The sequence below is a fragment of the Diprion similis genome, chromosome 2, assembly GCF_021155765.1.
Source record: "Diprion similis isolate iyDipSimi1 chromosome 2, iyDipSimi1.1, whole genome shotgun sequence".
Lineage (NCBI taxonomy): Eukaryota > Metazoa > Arthropoda > Insecta > Hymenoptera > Diprionidae > Diprion > Diprion similis.
In genome coordinates this window covers 2,959,233-2,979,960 of record NC_060106.1, presented here as the reverse complement: position 1 = coordinate 2,979,960, position 20,728 = coordinate 2,959,233, and positions in this window count along the sequence as shown.

Here is a 20,728-nt window from a genome sequence, read left to right as displayed (position 1 = left end):
TTTTCAAACTTCATAGTGAATATTGAGTTTAAGATATCACCCAATCTCTTGATCGGGTTCACTTCAAGTACGTGAATAAATACCTAATTAATCGATTTTTTTTTTTACTGATACCATAATCTAATAAAATGTTAGAAATTTTTTTGCTCTGAACGGAGATAATGAGCTAAGGTAACAAGCTTAAATAAGTGTAACACATGTATTACTTAGAACACCAGATGATCGCATGGGGCATTCTTTGCCAATTCAGCCACTTTTTTTTTCTTTTTGATCTGTTTCATAATTGGTTTTATAGTAGTATTACTTAAAGATACTTTCTATGAATTTTTTCAGACTTTTCAATTTACTCGTTTAGGAAACGTTTTTTCTTCTTCAAACCCGTAAAACATAGAAGATTGAAGTCTGGCACAAAAAACGTCACGAAAAAAAAGTTACGTTTTTCCACGTAATAGTTATTACAATATATGATATATTTTTTATGGCATCAGAAAGGCTATTTTCAGCGAGAAAAAATGAAAAATAATTTTTTTCGTTCAATGGGACACCTTCGATTTCGCTGTAAATTGTACATAATAATATTTTACCGAGAAACGTGAATTTAGGTACATCTGAGTTTCTCTTTTCCATGAACTATTTGATGCTATATATGTTGTAATTTAATAGCACCATGTATCACAACATAGGTATACCGCATGAAATAGCTTATGGAAAAGAAGATCTCAGATGTACCTTAATTCACCTTTCCCGGTAAAATATTTTTTCACTCGGCAAGTAAATCGTGTTCCACGATGCCGATTTTTTTTACGTTCCCAATATACTGCCAAATATTTCGTAAAATTTGCAGCGTTGTCGAAGGTATCCCATTGAACGAAAAAAATTATTTTTAATTTTAACTTTTTTGTCTCAACATTTTTTTTTTTTGCCAGACTTCAATCACCTATGATATACGGGTTGGAAAAAAAACGTTACCGAAACGGATAAATCGAAAATTCTGAAAAAAATTCACAGAGAGTAATTTGAAGCAGTACTACTATGTAACCAATTATGGAACAGATCTGAAAGGATAAAAAAGGGGTTGAGTTGGCAAAGACTCTCCCATATATGTCTAGATATAAGTTTGAATCTCGATCTCAAATGAGAAGTAAGCTAAACTGATAAACCTTAATTGTCTTACTTCATTATACATTTCAAAATTGCCATGAATATTGTGTTCATAGATATACTGCTGGAGGTTCACCACTGTAATATCGATGACATCCGCACAGGGATAGGGGAGTGGTTAGCTGGAGCTGTGGATCGAGATGGCGGAAAAAAGAATCGAATCACAGATTGAACTATAGCATTTTTCCACTACTGAAGAAAATATCTATTATGAAAAAACATTGTAACAAATGAATCCTTAAATAAGGAATCAATCCTTAAATACCTATCGACCTTAAATAACTTTTGAAACAGTGGATTTATCAAAAAATTATGAGACCTTTTTTGTAGAATGTTCAATTCCTTACAACAATAAGTTTTGGTCTTAATATCATATAGGATTCCATAATTTAAAAAAAAATTTCCCGTGTTATTCTAATGCGAAATAGAAAATCGGAAATAGAAAATCGGTGAAGCACATTTTAGAATTCTACTACCGACTTCCGGTTTCACGAGGTTTTGTTTGATGCTAAAACTAACGTTTCGAAGGGATTTATCGATAAATGTTTCCTACAAAAAATATGCGCCGTAATGAAATCTACAAAATAAGTCCTATGCAAAAATCACGTAGAATTATTAGCTTGGCGGTAAATCACTGCTAATCAAAAATTTTTCGAAAAATTTATTATTGTATTTACGTGGTTTATTTATAAAGTACTGTTCTAAAACTCATCCACCACCTGAAAAAACTGTCCTTAACAGATACCGGTAAGTTTTATCCTACCATGTTATATAGTTTAACAATAATGACCGATTTTCGTAAATCTGGCGTGTCGATATAGCACTTGTTCCACAAGGCCGAGAAGGTGCTAAAAAATCAGGGTGATTCTTTTCAGCATGTACATTCAGGATTTAACTGAAGAAAATAGGTTTTTCAAAAAAAAATATGTTTTTCGAGGATATAAATTTTAGCTTATAAACAAATAGAAGTTACGCCTTAAATATTCAAGTTATTCAAAATGTTCTGCAAAATTCTCATAGGTCTTAGCGAGACGCGTAATCTAAAAAAAAAAGTCTCAATATCTTTATTACAAGCCGAGATACAATCATTTTTACGTTTGTTTAATTTATTACTGTTTAAATCAACATTTTCACGAAATTTAAGTTCGCGGGCATTCGTAATGGTGTTAGGCATAATCTCTTCTCTATATCTAATGAAATAATCCTGTGTCGCACAGTAACAGGTAAAAAAGATTATAATAACAATAGTATACGCATGAAGTTGGCGGTGGGGTAAGATGCCGGATACAAAAAAAAAAGCATCCAGCAAACAAAACTTACTATGTTCATAGTGTCTAGTGATTGACAGCTCTCATCGGGTGTTTATGACAGTCTTTGACAAATATATTTATAGTTATCTGATTATGACACACAGAAAATCAATATGCAAGTGAGAATTATCAAGATGATTCACGACGGGAATTGTCTTTTTCACGCACGGCACTCAAGATAGACACGCAGAGGTGAGACTGAGTATCGTTTCAAATAAAGTGGATAATTGGTCAACATTTACGGGTTTTATTATAGGTAATGAGTCAAACGGTGCCGTGATTAGGTCACCTGGTGATTACAAATCACACTCGAATAAAAGGGGAATTTACGGGGGAGAAACAGAATTAGCTGCAGCTGCGGACATTTTTAAGATATGTTTAATCGTGTATCGCGGAGAACAAATTCATCCACACCAAATCGGATCCCAAGATAGAAGACAATTCTCGATGGTCTTGACGGGCGACGGAGACGGTGGAGACTTTGATGTCTTGCAGAAATAAAATTCAGATAGTGAGTAATAAGTATCAAAAGTAACAAGTATATGATAGTCAATATAAATATATCACCAAACAGTCGAAAGGACAGCCAGGATTTACGTTGGCAATGGAGAAAGTCAAGAAAGGCAAGAAGAAAAAAATGGTGAATTGACCTGTCTAATAGACAATGTATAAGGAAATAGTGAGGCGCGTAGCGCCGCGGTGGGGTTGGTGCGCGAAGCGCGCAGGGGCGAAGCCCCTAGTATTTGATATTATAGAAACCGTTTTGAGCATTAATCAGTAGTGTTACAAGGAGAGTTCTGCGTATAGATTCCTGTTACCCACACTTAGCGACATTCTCCCCCAGACTCAAACCCTTCTCCGCGATGACGTCACAGTCTACTGTACCGACCGTCGATCAAAATGGTGCTACCTATTTATCGACCGAAGGTTCAACCTTACCGACAGTGTTATCAGCCGAGGGTCAAAATCTTGCTGCTTTACCGACTGTTTCATCGACCGAAGGTCAAAATCACGCGGCCTTACCATCGGTCTCGCTGTTATTCCCCTCTACCGACGGTCGAGGTTTAGGGGAGACGCAAACCCTTCTGTTCCCAACGTACCCATCTCAGGAATGTTCCGGTTAACTTTGAGCTGCTTGCGGTGTGATATTTGACACCCTACATTCCGCAATTAATAGCTCCGAGAATTGTTTTCGTTAACCCGATATCAATTACGTGACATTTTTTTCTCGAAAACTGCTTGTGTGGTCCAAAGACCAGTATGATACCAACCACGTAACATTCGACAATTAATAGTTCTGAGAATGGCTGGGGTGAACCACGTGACATTCCGTTCCCACGATATCGAGCCACGTGTCATTCTTATCAAAAGTCCAAAGTCTGAAGTGATTTTAACCATGTGACATTCTTTTCACCTCCTCACCAAATTTCAAAACGCAAGTGGGGGAGCCGTGTTATAAAAGTTGGAACCGCAAAGGTCAGCGTCAGTTTGAAGCTGTTCTTCATTAAAAGTTCTCAGCATCAACAACAACTTTTAATCAAGAATATCGAAGAAGTAAAACATTTCCTAAAAATCAGATCCGAACTGTATCAACTCACAAGAAGATTTAAGGAAATACGACTCAACAGTAACCATCATGGTGGACTTCACAAAATTAAATGAAATCGCACGCTTGGAGACTTTCTTGCCATTGAAAAAGCTGGCAGACCTTGAGGAATACTACGAGTACAGAGTAAGCAGTGTTCGTCGAGTGAAAACGAAGTTCGGCGACAAAGCGGTTGCAGACTTGGAGGATTCCTTTACCATTTTTCTTCCAAACCGGTTGAATAAAGCCCTCCAAGAAGACGAAGAGCTGTTCCAGAAGATGGCCACAGCCAGTAAGGATACACGATTGTGCATACGCTACCTTGGTGGATCGTATGGCCAACTTGAATTTATTTATGTATGATCTACACATCACGTATCCACTATCTTGTAAAAGTCATGCGTTCAATAAAAAAATAAATAAATAAAAAATTACATACATTTTTTTACTTGGCGATAAGCCTTCCTGTACGTAGTAATGAAATTTAGGTCTTACAATTTAAGAAAAATGTTATTCCAAACAGCATTACACACATAACGATGAAGGATGTCAAGCTGCGTTTGAACTTGTAGTAATAATTCGAATTAAGTTTTAAAAAACGAAGAAGGTTGTCAAGCTGTGTTCGAAGCTCGTAACTGTAACGTAAACTCTACGATGAGTTTTGGGCGGACACGGTGAAGGATAGATTGCTAGGTCAACATCTGACTTAGCGTAAATTTAAAGCTTCAGGTCCTACGGTGTTGGATTACTATCGCTCTTGGAATGCAAAACGTAACTCAGTTTAAGTACAGCTCGGTCAAGCATGGAGAGCAAGGTTTGATCATGCATTAGCTTATTTGAAAAAAATTTCTCTCTTTATAGCTAAGGTGAAGGTATAAAAGTAATTCATGAATATTAAAAAAAAAAGAAACCACTGCTCTGAACATGACTGAGAAAATAAAAAGGATGAAGATTGTCAAACTGTATTTTAATCTTGTTACTGTGATGTGAGGTGAGCGGACTTCATCAAGGATAGAATGCACGGCTGACCAACAGCTGAAGTAGTTGTATACAGTCAGAGGCTCGTATCTACGGTGTTGGGTTGATATCGTTCAAGTACAGCTCGGTCAAAGATGGGAACCAAGGTCGAAGGATATATAGGTTTGGTATTAAGATTTCGACTCTAGCCATCATCTATTCTGTCTGGGAAAATTGAGTAAAAAACTTGGTAAAATATATATATATATATATATATGTAAAATTTCTTATTTATTTAATAATTATTAATCAAAAATAAAAACGGATTGTACCAAAATTTAATTAAAACTTAATATTATTATTGTGCTTACTTAATATATTATACAATGGTTAACATAATTATTTTACAGAACGACCTCATCTAAATATACGTCTAAGGCTTCGTCGTATGACATATGTAAAAGTGTGTCCCTAAAAGCGAAGAACACTTGTACTCCTTGCACGATACCGTCCAACCACGCCACCAGATCCACCAATTCGTCTATCTCTGCGGAGGACAATCGGTTTTAGATTACATCCTGAATCCGCAGTCTCCGCAGATTCGGCAGATCTGGATCTGGGATATGGGCAGCATTTGACTGCCTCTGTGCGTCTGGCACCATAGTCTGAGAAATTCAGAGTTATTTTCATTTGGTGAAATATGAGTACGCTCAAGCAAGAGAAAGCAACATCGAAAACAGAATGGAAAAAGCATTCATGTTTCACAAGTAATTAAAAAATATTTTTTTTTCACCGAAAATATTTCAGAAAATTCGAATGTTTTTTTTTCTTTTCACTACAGTGACTTGAGTAAGTGTCTAACAAACACGATAAAAAAACGGATTCAGAAATGTTGAAGGTAACAATAGTAGAATTCAATTACTTACAGTTTCTGTTGCTTTTGGGGGTGGTGGTGGTGGTGGTGATGGTGATGGTGGTAGTGACTCCGACGATGTTGGTGGTGGTGGTGGTGGTGGTAGTGGTGGTGGTGGCGGTGACGGTAGTGATGATGGTGATGGTGAAAGTCTGAAAGAAACCCAGATGTTGATCTGATTCGCAATTCTCACAGAATCGATGCAGAGGTGAAACACTCAGAAAACTGATTTGATAATTTCAGTAAATTGGATGTAAAAGTTGAACATTCTGAAAGTTCAGCTACGACGGATATCGTAACGGAGACGAAATTTTTTCCAGAATTCGTTCCTGATATGTATAAACAAATCTCTCTCTCGGAGTTTTAAGATTACTTGAAAACAGTTTTAACTTTTCACTACAGCGACTTGGATAGGTGTTTAACAAACACAATAAATAAACAGATTCAGAAATGTTGAAGGTAACAATAGTCGAATTCAATTACTTACCGCTTCTGTTCCGTTTACTGACGCACAATACTCCGCTTAGCACTTGAACCACTTGAACCACTGTCAGGTTTGACTGTCAATGAGCTCACCCTGGGCCCGCAGTCTTATATAATGAACCGTCATGTTTATGTTTTGCAAACGAAAAAACCCGATATCGTAGGGTGGTCCCCATGTTCACTAAATGTCGCTATCTCGCTTTAGGTAATAGATCTAGCATATCCAGCTCCACGCGCACAGACACACGTACAGCTCATCCTATGAAAAGGATTACCATCATAGCAAACGATCACTCAAGTTTCAATTCGTCAAGCGCAAGTGAGAAACAAGAAAGATGGAATCCGCAAAATGGTTGAAGTTGATTAACGTTATGGAATCTGCTTACAAAATCTTGGAGAAATCATCGCCATCAACAGAAATTCAGAAATGGATGAAATTTGGGACGCAAAATATCCGGCTTCTCAACAAAATCCTACAAAAGTGCTTCAACCATTAGTGAAAAAACAAGAATTATCACAACGATCGGACTTTTGAAATCACTAGCGGAAAAATTCAAACGTCTTCGGAGAACGGGTGACGGTACGCGGAAACAAAGAAGAAGCGATCGCGTACACTGGGAAGGATTGAAGTCTGCTTTTGAGGAAAGAATACGAACCGGATCCATCACGAATTTGAAACATAAAGACGTGGAGAGGTTTCTAGACGACGCAAAGTTACTTGCTGTGACAAGACTGAAAAACGCGTTGCGGAAAACGGGGAGCCTAAAAGTAAACGCTATCCTGGCTTGTAAATTCGAAGTAAAAAAGGATGATCACACAGTAGAAGAGAACAAATTCTTCAATACGAGAAACGAAATCATCCTCCAGACAACGGATATTAACGAATGGTTCATATAAAATGTAACAAACCGTTTGTTAACAAAGGTGGAAGATTTCCAGGAAAAGGATTCAAGCTGGTCGTTACTTGAAATTATCAATCTTGCCGTCAACATTAACAAGTATACGCGACTTCGAGGTGGTCTGTATACCTACACCCCGTTACCGAAGCACATAAGAGATAAGAAGGCTGTGGTAAACATCCGAAATAACGACTCGTATTGCTTTCTTTGGTCGGTCACCGCAGCTCTGTTCCCAGCCAACAACAACAATCCCAATGTAACCAGCTCGTACCCACATTTCAGCTCAGGTATGATGGTATAAACTTTCCTATGTCTCTAGACAAAAATACCGTTTCAAAATTTGAAAAACTCAACGGACTTTCCATCAATGTTTATGGTATAGACCAAGATGGTGGGGAAAAAGTGATAAAGTACCGATTCACTTGAGTCAGAATAAGTCTGATAAACCCGTAATTCATCTCTTGGTAGTGGAAACCGAATTTCTGATTAAAGCATTGACCACAACTTTCCAGGGTACTATTCAGCTTCTATCCGTGAACAAAGAAAAGTACATTTCATTCACAAAACATGTCAAGGGGACAGATATAAAGATTAGATTCATAGATTCGTTCCGTTTTATGCTCAGCAGCCTCGAAAAATTGGCAACGTATTTGAATGATAATCAAAAAAGCAATTACTCATAAATTTTGCACCAACTCTGAAAAATTCGAATTATTAACCAGGAAAGGTGTTTTTCCGTACGAGTACATGGATGGTTGTGAGAAGCTCGAGGACGTAAAGTTACCACCTAAAGAAAGATTTTATTCAAAATTAAACAACCAAGATATTTCGGATAACGATTACGCACATGCGTGTAAAGTTTGGCAAGCTTTTAACCTTAAGACGTTGGGGGAATATTCGGACTTATATTTGCAAACTGATGTTTTTCTGTTGGCTGACGTTTTTGAAAAACTTTTGACAAAATTATTATGCAACGTACAACCTGGACCTATTACATTATTTCACAGCGCCCGGTCTTTCGTTTGACGCAATGTTGAAATGTACCGGTATTGAACTCAAGCTTCTCACTGACATCGATATGCTCATGTTTATAGAAAAAGGTATTCGAGGTGGTGTGTCCCAATGCTGTAATCGGTATGCAAAGGCTAACAATAAACACACGTGGGAGCTGCTTTCGATCCAACGCTTGAAGAGTCTTATCTCATGTACTTTGACGTTAACAACTTGTACGGTGCGGCTATGAGCTTTGCTCTGCCATGCAGTTCTTCCGAATAGATATTAGATTTCAGACAATTCGATGTTTTTGCCATTACAGACGAAGCGGAGTTTGGCTACATATTAGAGGTAGATTTGGAATATCCCGAGGAACTGCATGACATGCATAAAGATTTACCACTGTGTCCGGAACACTACATACCTCCCATCTCAGAAAGTAAGCAGTCGAAATTGACGGCCACGCTACTTTCCAAGCAAAACTACGTTGTTCATTACCGCGTCTTGAAAGAATGCTTAGAATTAGGTTTGAAACTAGCTAAAATTCATAGAGTTCTACAGTTCAGACAAACACCGTGGCTCAAAGAGTACATAGATTTAAATACAGACTCACGCAAAAAATCAAACACCGAATTCGAAAAAAAATTGTATAAACTGATGAACAACGCAGTTTTCGGTAAGACAATGGAAAATGTTAGGAAGTATGGAGATGTCAGACTGATGACGAAATGGGATGGAAGATACGGTGCTAGAGCTACTATAGCCAAACCAAATTTCCACAGTTGTACAATCTTTGATAAAGATATGATAATAGTTGAATTGTGTAGAACGACAGTCAAACTCAACAAACCATTGTATGCAGGCTTCTCCATTCTAGATCTTGAGAAGACCTACGATTTTCACTACAAGTATATTAAAACGAAATTTGGACATCAGGCAAAATTAATGTACACTGACACGAATAGTTTGATATATCACTTCACCGTCCCCAACACTTACGAATGCATCAAACAGGACTTGGATAAATTTGATACCTCCGATTATCCACCTGACAACGTCTACGGAATACCGTTGGTTAACAAAAAAGTTCTGGGTTTGATGAAAGATGAGTGTAACGGAAAAATAATGGCGGAATTTATTGGCTCGAGAGCGAAGTTGTATTCATTCAGAGTGATGGGGGAGGATAAGGATGAAAAACGAGCCAAGGGTGTCAAAGGATCCCTGTTAAAAACTATAACTTTCGATGATAACTTGAAGTGTGCTTTGGAACACGAAAATTTAGTCGAACATCAGAGTCTGATACAGAGTCAGAAGCATTAGGTCTATACCATTGAACAAAAAAAAGTAGAACTGAGCTGGAACGACAATAAGCGTATCGTATTTCGAAACACGACCGATACGCTGCCGTGGGGCTACAAGAACTGCATATGAACTGAACCTTATAGTAATTTCGGTTAAAAATAGGATTTTATGTCTATATGTAGTGTATAAGATAAAACTTTCGCAAGCCTTTCGTGAACCTTTTTGGAACTTTTGTAGACTTCTGAAAACTTGTCATACCTTTTGTTAATCCTCTTGGAATTTTTGTTAGCCTTTTGGAAACCTATTACACCTTTAGTAAACCTTTCGTGAACCTTTTTGGAACTTTTGTAGCCTTCTGAAAACTTTTTATACCTTTTTTAAACCTTTTTTGAAGCTTTTTTAACCTTTTGAAAACAATTTGAAACTTGAAAACATTTTTCACAACTTTTGTAAGCCATTCGTGAACCTTTTTGAAATTTTTGTAAACTTCTGAAATCTTGTTACACCTTTTACCCACTTGAAACTCTTGTCAGCGTTTTAGAAACATATTAAACCTTTTTTAAACCTTTGGTAATCATTTTTGAAACTTTTGTGAACTTTTGAAAACTTTTTATAGCTTTTACCAACCTTCCGGCAACCTTTTCAGAACTTTTGTGAGGTTCTGAAAATTTTTTAAACTTTTTAAGCCTTTTTGAAGCTTTTTCAACCTCCTGAGAACAGTATAAAACTCTTTTTTGTAACTTTTGTAAGCCTATCGCGAATCTTTTTGGAACTTTTGAAAACTTTTCATACCTTTTTATATCAGACAAAACTGTGATATTCACGTTTGTAACACTAGAGACGTGTATACAAAGATCGTGTGAGCACCAATGTGTCTTACTCGCACACAGTTTGAAGATGTGTGCTACGCATGTTCAAATGTAAGTACGGGTTTCTAGTGATCGGTAAAAGCAATGAGCTCAACCAAACACGATAAAGGATTCGATGCTTTCATCAGTCTGGAAAAGTAATAGAATCTTGCGTTTTCAAAAGGCGAGACGCAGTAGGGTTGCAGACTCAATTGCGTTAACATGCAGAGCTCCGAAATTTCAATGCAAAAAGAACTCCTACATCAGATCGCTCAAGCGAGTACAGCGATCCGTCGAAAACACAGATTGCTCAAGTCGGGCAAGGAATCTACGGCTCAGAGATTGAGCGACGTTTTCAAACCTGTAGTGACTCCGTTGCGAGAACTGGTGAATGTTACAAAAGAGACGAAACCTGTGAAACAAGAACTGGAAGAAATTGAAGAAGAAATTAAGCAGATGAAAAATGAAACGAAAACTGAAACGGTCTCAGTAATGGACGATTCCTTTGCTTCGGCAGGAGATGAAACAATCGTAGAAACACCTGTTGATGAAACGGAGAATGAGTATTTTGAAATGATGAGAGATGAGACGAGGAAAAGTGAATTGGACAACGTGTACGGTGTACGCAATCTCTCAAACGGACTAATGGTTGGTGATTCGTTGATGATTTTTGAGAGTGATCACATTCGTATTGGTTATACACTTTACCCAAAAACTAAGGGTTTGCTGGAACTTTTGTTCAAAAAGGAACCGGACAGATCGTATATGAGCGACGGAGATCGGGAAAATTATGGAAACATAATCCTCAAAACGAACGCACATAAAAAGTATTACTCATCTGATGGCGCTATTCGAAGCGATAACAGTTACAAATTTAAGAATGTCGTTGCCGAATTGTTGGATAATTTCTCACCACCCCAGCGAAAGGGTAAAGGTTTACTTCCGCAAGCTGTGATCACTCGACAAGGTGTTCAAACGGAATACGTTCTCTGGAACGATCCAAACGAGTTAGTGGAGCGTCTTCGTCTACTCCTAGCATCTCAGGCGGCGGGAAATCCGAGTCACAACAACGAAATAATGTCCATTATCGAAGAACTGCGCAAAGCAGGAATTATTTATTAAGCAGCATCCGTCGCTTCTGGATTCATCTCCGACAATTTCCAAAAGTTGTAAAAAGAATGTTTTCAAAAGTTTTCAAAAAGGTTGACAAAATATATAAAACGTTTTCAGAAGTTCACGAAAGTTCTAAAAAGGCTTACGAAAGGCTTGCAAAATATATAATAGGTTTCTAAAAGGCTAACTAAAATTCCAAGCGAGTTAACAACAGGTACAAAAAGTTTTCGGGAGCTTAGAAAAGTTTACGAGACGTCTTAAATCAAATATCAAAAACCTAACATTACGTGAAAACGCATTTGGTCTATACGTTACGGTAGAAAGAAATTGTACTGATTGTGAGCTTGCGACAAGCCTATTGTATTCCCAGATAGTATGGGCAAGCTTCCATGAGGCTACTGGTACAAGCTGTGGATCTAAGCTGTAAAACCAATATCGTCAAGAAAAAAAAACGATGGAAATTCTACTCTTTAATTTTATCAGTATGATTTACGATCATCGAGAACAAATTATTAATGATAGATTTACCTCTATAACTGTATTTTGTGAATATTATTATTATTATTATTTGGAACTATTTGTACCTTGACAAAATAAAAAATTAACTCGTATATTGGAATAGTTCATATAATTCTATAACACCAAGTTCAACCACGCTTTAGCATTTGATCCCATCTTTGACGGAGCTGTACTCTGACATAATCATGTTTTGCGTTCCGAAAGCGATAGTTACCCGACACCGCAGATCTCGAGGCTCTTACTGTACACTACCTCAGCTGTTGGTTGACTTTAGACGCTCTCCTTGGCCGAGTCCGCTCCAACCTCATCGCTGACCTGAAACACAACTTGGCAAAATTTCATCTTTGCTCGTTGGTGTTCGAAATAGCACTTTCTTAGGTTTCAAAAACTCAATTCGAAGTTAAATTGTCTTTTTCACGAAATAGAACCTGAATGACTTTGGACTTTTGATGAGAATGGCCCGCGGTTAATAACGCACCGGATCTTGGACTCAAACAGAACGTCACGTGGTTCGATATCGTGGGAACGGAATGTCACGTGGTTCACCCCAGCCATTCTCAGAACTATTAATTGTCGAATGTTACGTGGTTGGTATCATACTGGTCTTTGGACCACACAAGCAGTTTTCGAGAAAAAAATGTCACGTAATTGATATCGGGTTAACGAAAACAATTCTCGGAACTATTAATTGCGGAATGTAGGGTGTCAAATATCACACCGCAAGCCGCTCAAAGTTAACCGGAACATTCCTGAGATAGGTACGTTGGGAACAGAAGGGTTTGCGTCTCCGCTAAACCTCGACCGTCGGTAGGGGGGAATAACAGCGAGACCGATGGTAAAGCCGCGTGATTTTGACCTTCGGTCGATGAAACAGTCGGTAAAGCAGCAAGATTTTGACCCTCGGCTGATAACACTGTCGGTAAGGTTGAACCTTCGGTCGATAAATAGGTAGCGCAATTTTGATCGACGGTCGGTACAGTAGACTGTGACGTCATTGCGGAGAAGGGTTTGAGTCTGGGGGAAAATGTCGGTAAGTGTCGGTAACAGAAATCTATACGCAGAACTCTCCTTGTAACACTACTTTAATCTCATGGCAGATCATGGTTGCATTCGGTTGCTCGTGCGCGGAATATATGGATGGCAGCGTCGGTGTCGCCGGGTGGCGTGATGGGGGCCTGCGTCTCGCCCCGCGGCTCCTCTCGCGCGGCTTAGTTAACTATTACCATATCTCCCTTTTAAATAGTCGTAAACAATTTTTTTTTTTTTTGATTCAACGTAGTTTTTTTTTACGAATTCGAAAATGCTCATGAAAATTGATATTCTCCAAGTCTCGCGCGGCTTAGTTAACAATTTCCATATATCCCTTATAAATTGCGGTGAAAAATTTTTTTTTTTTAATTCTCCTGTTAATCGCTCACACTTTGAGGACAATCGTTTGTTCCAGGCCATAAATAATCCTGTATGTACTGGGAAATCCCAACTCCTATGACTCAAGACCCTAGCCGATCCGTTCAGGTAGTTTGAAAGAAGCACAAGTGCGAGAGAGATGCAATGAAAAAAAAAATTTTTTCTCACGACAATTTATAAGGGATATATGGAAATTGTCAACTAAGCCGCGCGAGGCTTGGAGAATATCAATTTTCATGAGCATTTTCGAATTCGTGAGAAAAAACTACGTTGAATCAAAAAAAATTTGTTTACGACAATTTATAAGATAGATATGGCAATAGTTAACTAAGCCGCGCGAGAGGAGCCGCGGGGCGAGACGCAGGCCCCCACCACGCCACCCGGCGGCACCGACGCTGCCATCCGTATATTCCGCGCGCGAGCGACCGAATGCAATCATGATCTGCCATGAGATTAATGCTCAAAACGGTTTCTATAATATCAAATATTATGCTTAACACTATTACGAATGCCCGTGAACGTAAATTTCGCGAAAATGTTGATTTAAACAGTAATACATTGGACAAACGTAAAAGTAATTGTATCTCGGCTTGTAATAAAGATATTGAGACTTTTTTTTTTAGATTACGCGTCACGCTAAGACCTATGAGAATCTTGAAGAACAATTTGAATAACTTGAATATTTAAGGTGTAACTTCTATTTGTTTTGTAACGTGGTATTTTATACCCCGTCACATGGTTTAAATATCGCACTCCTTATTTTCAGAATGTCGTAAAAAGTAACGAAAACACGTCTGAGGCCAATACTCCAAAAAGAACGACTAATTAATTTCTAAGTGAGACTTGACTATTAAGCTAATTCCTGTCTTTTTTTTATCTTTGTATCGCACTACGAGAACTTTCTTCAACGACACCGCTTCGAGGGAACCGAATATCGCGAAGCAGAGGTCACGTACCGGGTCAACAGCCAACTACCGTCAACTGCAACAGATCGGATACCGCAAAGTCAACTTCAGATGGATGCCTACCTAGATTGCGTACAGGGTCGTGCGTGAAGCACAACGAAGACCTCCGATCATTTAGACTTATCGGCCAGGAGCCGAACCATCGCTACAACGCCACTGCCGCATGGATGCATTGTAGACGACGTACAGGGCTGTGCGTCAAAAACACAACAAAGCCTCCCGTCGCGATACTTATCGGCCCGGAGCTGAACCAGCATAATATCTACTGTTCCGCCTACTATACCGCAAAATCGTAGCTGTCTAAAAACCTACGGTTATCGAAGGACTGCATCGTGATGACAAGCCCAAGAAACGAGTGGTGGACCACGCCGGACTGATGGTCTTAAGGATTGGAACCCCGTGTGTAAGTCATCACCATCAGAAAGGGTCGGTGCAACAGTGCCGTAGGGCCCGCACCGAATTGCAGTACCGGAGAGATAGTCAGCGCGGGGAGTACCAGCACTGCACAAGTTGATGACGGACCAATCTCGAACTCTACAGAGTATCGATATCGCAACAGTGTGAGTAAGATCATTCTTCTCGCCGTCGTTCCTAGATCGTCTCGCACACATTAATACCGCAATACCGTGAGGGGTAGACCTTCCCCTCTCACGAGTATCGCATGCAGCTGACCATAGCCCTCCCACATATCGCTCGACGGATCGATAATTCTTCATACGTCAACGTGGGAGGAGAAGACACCCAGAAATGGAATATCGCCCGTCTACACCTGTTGACCCGTACCACGTGACCCTCTGGCCCAATTATCGATCACTGGACACCGGAAAAGGATCACGTGACGAAATCTCGCCGAAAATCGACCGGGATCGTCAGGATCGCCGCTCGTCTCTTCACATTCTACGTTCAGCTAATAGAACCGGCAGACGTGTTTTCTCCAATCCTATATCTCGCTATCTCTTACAGTTTTCCGTTTAATTTCAATTCAGTGTTTTTCTCTCATTAACCTTCTTTCAACTATCGCCTATCTCTGTTCTATCTTCTATATTCGTAAGTGAGGTTTTTCTTTCTATTTTGTGAAGCCACGAATTTACTTGCTTTATATCTTTTTCTTACCTATTATCGATTTTCCCTCTTATCTCGCAGTTTGCTCTGTGTGAGCCACGTGGGCTCGTATCCTATCTCTTATTATCTCTTGTCTTATTCTCTCCCTTATTATCGAATATTGCAAGTAATTTCGTGACTGGTTAGTTTACTATTAATTTGTAGTGACTATTATCTATTTCCTTTATTTTATCTCGTTTGAATGATTTTCTGATATTGCTGAATAGCAGCGCCTTACTTATGCTTGATTAGGATATCTTTGATTATCGTGTATTATTTGAATCTCTTATTTATTGTTCTCCTTAGTGATTGATCAATTAATTAGCTTATAAAGTCTCTGGTTTTGTCTCTCATTCCGTTTCTTGCTATCCAATATCTATTTTCTCTCTATCTCTTTTATAGTTTCTCAACTATCGTTTCTTTGATTTCTTAATATTTTGCTGATTTAATTATCATTAAATATCTTGGAGGAATTATATCGTAAGCGTACCGCGTGCGCGATCTTATATCGCTGCGCGGTATAGCCGTTGTTCTCTTTTGACATTGGAGTATTGTGCCGTACCGAATAACACCTTTTTCATCGCTTTCTTTGCTAATACCGCGGTTACGTAGTTTGTCCGTAGATCTCTAGTTTGTAATATATCGCATTATAATATTTTCTCTCTATAATACCTGTTCTTGACACGTCAAGATATCTAATTCTTGTTTATCGTGATTATAATATTTCGTCGTATCGCATATATCGCAAGCTAGAACCTACGTATTTCTTTAATTTCTATCGTAATTTCTCTTGTAATTTCTATCATACCTGTTCTGTAATATTTCGCTATATCTGATTCTTTGTAACTTCATTTCAATTACCGAATTATCTAACTGACTTGTAATCCTTGCCTTCTCTATCAATTGTAATATCTCTTGTTTCTCGATTCACTGTAATATCTCTTGTTCCTGATTAACTGTAATATCTTTTGCTTTTTGATTAACTATAATATCTTTTGCCTTCTTTTATCGATTGTAGTATTCTCGTATCTTCTATCTATTATCGTGCCTCATTATTTAACTACACATTGCTGCGATTATTCCGTACTTATGTGATCATATTTTTCTCGCCATACTATGCTATTTGATTTGAATTGTAACAATTAGTTTAAGAACCTTAGATTGTGCATTGCATGCTAGCCTATTTTTATCTGCTTTGTAAACTTGCTGATTGTTATAACGAGTAATACTATCGCGATTACACCCGCTTCATACCGCTAAATCACACGAATAATTGTATCGCTAACGTGTTATCTCTGAATCCTACTTTCTCTCTGCCTGTACTTGAATTTCTCTGCTTATCTTTTCAATACACTTGATACTATTACCATTTTCTTTAATTTTGTGTTTTATCGAATTGGATACGACCCATCCCCTCTACCATTATCTTTATCTACTGAGTTAGCTGTGCAAAACCGTCGTAGAATCTGATCTATTTTGTTTATTTCGTATTCTCTAATTATCGTATCTCTGACGCTACTGCGTCTGGCGCCCAACAAGTATATCTTTTTCTTGTGACGAAATATTGACTTTGAATGACGCGCCTCAGCAATTGACTAGGCAAGTACAAACTATGACTAGCACGGTCAGTGAACGTGACCGGAAGGGACCTAGGATTTAGCTCTCTTGGGAAGGACGTTGAAGCAAACAGACGTGTTGCTGGGTGGCTCCGTAATTCATTAGTAATCTTTAAATTTGTGGTAACTTAGTTTAAATTTCTAGTAAACATTTATATATATTTTGTAGCCATCACTTAAATATCGAGAGTAAACTTATCAAATCACGTAAATATCGAGAGTAAACTTATCAAATCACGTAAATATCGAGAGTAAACTCTAAATCCAACGTACATTCAGCATATGGCTGATGTGAATTATCATCGAACCTAATCTTGGCCATCCGAAGACCTGATGTGCAAATAACCAATATAAATTTAACTACACGATTTACTGATGACTTGAGGAATCGGCGTCAAGGAGATTTCCAAGAACTACACGAACAACGGAGTTTCTTTCATCGTTTATGTTACCACACCATCATCGACATCATTGGATTCATAAGAAACATGGTTGAAGTTCTCTCGTATCAGATATCGTCGATCCAGAAAGTTCTGATCCAAGATAAGTGTTTTTGATTCGATTCGTCTTTAAAACACATCATACTTCTGATAAATATATAGATTAACATTCGACTTCCCAAGTTGCAAAAGACATTTTCTTTGTTCTACGTTTTGTGATCGTATGTTAGTATGAATGGTTGTATGGATGAATGAATGAGTTAGTTAGTAAGCGCAACTCATGTCAATTTTGATATTAAAATCAAAGAAGTGTGCATTTCTACTTCTACCACTACAAACGTAAATCATTCGGATATTGACAAAATAAAAACTGGATTGCACAATTATTGCAAATAATTAATAATTTGTTTCACTCACTTATTTCATTATTTAAAATTATAATATAAAACAAAATTATTAACTAATAAAATACAAAAAAAGTTAATAATTTTACATTCTAATTATCGTTTCACCTAGTGATCAGGTCAGTAACTGCGCCGTAGGGTAGTGTGATTATCCCTCCCTCAAGAACTATCTCTCTTTTCCTTTTAAATAACAATAACGTTGCAAAATGGCACCCAACGTGGGGCCACGCTAATAATCACGTTGCAGTTTATAAGCTAAAATTTTATATCCTCGATAAACATGTTTTTTTTTTTTTTTTGAAAAACCTATTTTTTTCAGTTAAATCCTGAATTTACATGCTGAAAAGAATCACTCTGATTCTTTAGCACCTTCTCGGCCTTGTTGAACAAGTGCCATATCGACACGCAGGATTTACGAAAATCGGTCATTATTGCTAAACTATATAACATGGCTGGATAAAACTTACCAATATCTGTTCAGGACAGTTTCTTTTAGGTGGTGGATGAGTTTTAGAACAGTACTTTATAAATAAACCACGTAAATACAATAATAAATTTTTCGAAAAATGTTTGTTCAACAGTGATTTACCGCCAAACTAATAATTCTACGTGATTTTTGCCTAAGACTTATTTTGTAGATTTCATTACGGCGCATATTTTTTGTAGGAAACATTTTTCGATAAATCTTATTACAAAGATAATAACATCAAAATAGTGACATTTGTTTATTCAAATAATTTTGTCGGCCAAAAACCGTCATTTCTCGATCCCACAAATTTCACACTATATTCTTTGAGGTCCAAACTACTTACAAAAAAATTGGCGATTTGGCATGGCTGTTGAATAGAAGTCGTCCAAATTCATGTACATTCCGACTGGATTACTTTTAGTGTAACGTGGTAATAAGACCGTTAGACGCAAAACGATATAGTCCATTCCGCTATAACTCTCACTTGTACGAGACCAAAGATTTATTGAAATCAATATTCGCAACTGATCCCAATAATCGAAGATGAATCGGTGAATCGTTCCATTTTTGAAGTCGTCGGTTTGAAATTGATAGAAAAAAACCAATTCTGCGACCCAATCAGACTTTTAAGCCATCAGTTATCCAACAACCAAGTAGTTCTTCCATTGTACGACGGTCGAGCATATGCGTCGTATCAAGAAGAATCTGCTCTACCATATAAATCGGAGCAACTACATCTAACAACGGACTGCTTCCGTTATGCTGATTAGCGTCACATAAATTTCGAAATGATTCGACAATGGTTCGCAGCAGAGTTCGAACGGAAAGAAAAAGTGACTCCCGCATGGTCATCAACAGTAAAACTATCGTGTTCGAGGCAAGTGTCGCGAACTCAGCGAACAATTACTCGAATCGTTAACTTCAAATCGAAAAAAATTTCATCGAATTATTATATCAGCGATAATCGAATTCTCATACGAGCAGAATGATACGTTCACTAACAATGCCAAACGTTCACATAGCCATAACTGCAAAAATTCTGCGCTAATACAGCAAGAAACGGGATTACGTTATCACAACGCAGGAACTCGACGGACCTGACACAACAAGTCGCATAGCTTTAGCCGAGTATTTACACTTCGAAGGTAAGAGTGTCGACGACGAGCGCGACCCAGTAGTGGCAGAACGAAGGCGCAAGGCGCGCACAACAGTGGTACAGCAGGCAACGGACTCCGCTCGCCAACAATGAACGAGACTCGCGGCGACAACGTGGGGCCTCCGAGATTTGTTGACATCTAGGTGAGTGAGTTATTCATATTCTTCTCGTATTCCAGTACATTTATTCTCTTCATGAAAAATGTCAGAATACAAGAACCTGTGTCGTAAACGGGCAACCGTAAAAGGTGAATTGACGAGAACAAGACATTTTCTCGAAAATACAGCGGACATTTTGCCGCAAGATGCGATTAACGGCGGCAGAACAATCGTACGCGAATGTTGACGACGTGCAATCGTTGATTGGACAGAAAAAAGAAAATGCAGGCGGGACACAAGACGTTGAATTCATAGCAGAAGATGAGGGTAAACAGGCACTCTTCAAAGAAATATATTTTTCTGTATTCCCAAAAGCTCATGAAATCATTAACACTCACGCTCGACTATTGAATCTGGATCACGAAGCAGCTGCTCGTGCGGCACGCATGCCCGGACCCACGGACTTGAGGACTAAGCCTTTCCCTGCGGGGTTGCGGCGAAAGACGGAAGGGGAATCAGAGCCGTCAGCCATCTTAATGGGCTAAATAGATAGACGTTGTAACGCGGCATTTTGGAATGGCCCATTACAAGGCCAAAAATCTGAAGGAAACTACCGAAAACGCGTCCCTGGCGGGGTACTCCAAGAAAGCTCGATACGATCTAGGCGAAAAATACTAGTTACTAATATTTTCTGTATAAATTTTGTAATCCCGCGCTTCGGCGCAAGCTAACCAGGTACCGCAACCACGATCATCGAGGGATCAACACATTTCTTTGATTCTCCGAGGGATCAACATCTACCGAAAACTACAGTTCCAGCTACCGACGAATTCAACTACCGGTCCGTAATCATGAATCTCCCGTACAACTTTGAATGCCTACTTTTTCGGATGCCGTAAGGTCGACATTAAGGGCAGACCGCAGCCTGTCGTCCACCGACTTACCGGCCAGGAGCCGGACCGAACCCAAAACACTACGTCCAGAGTTGA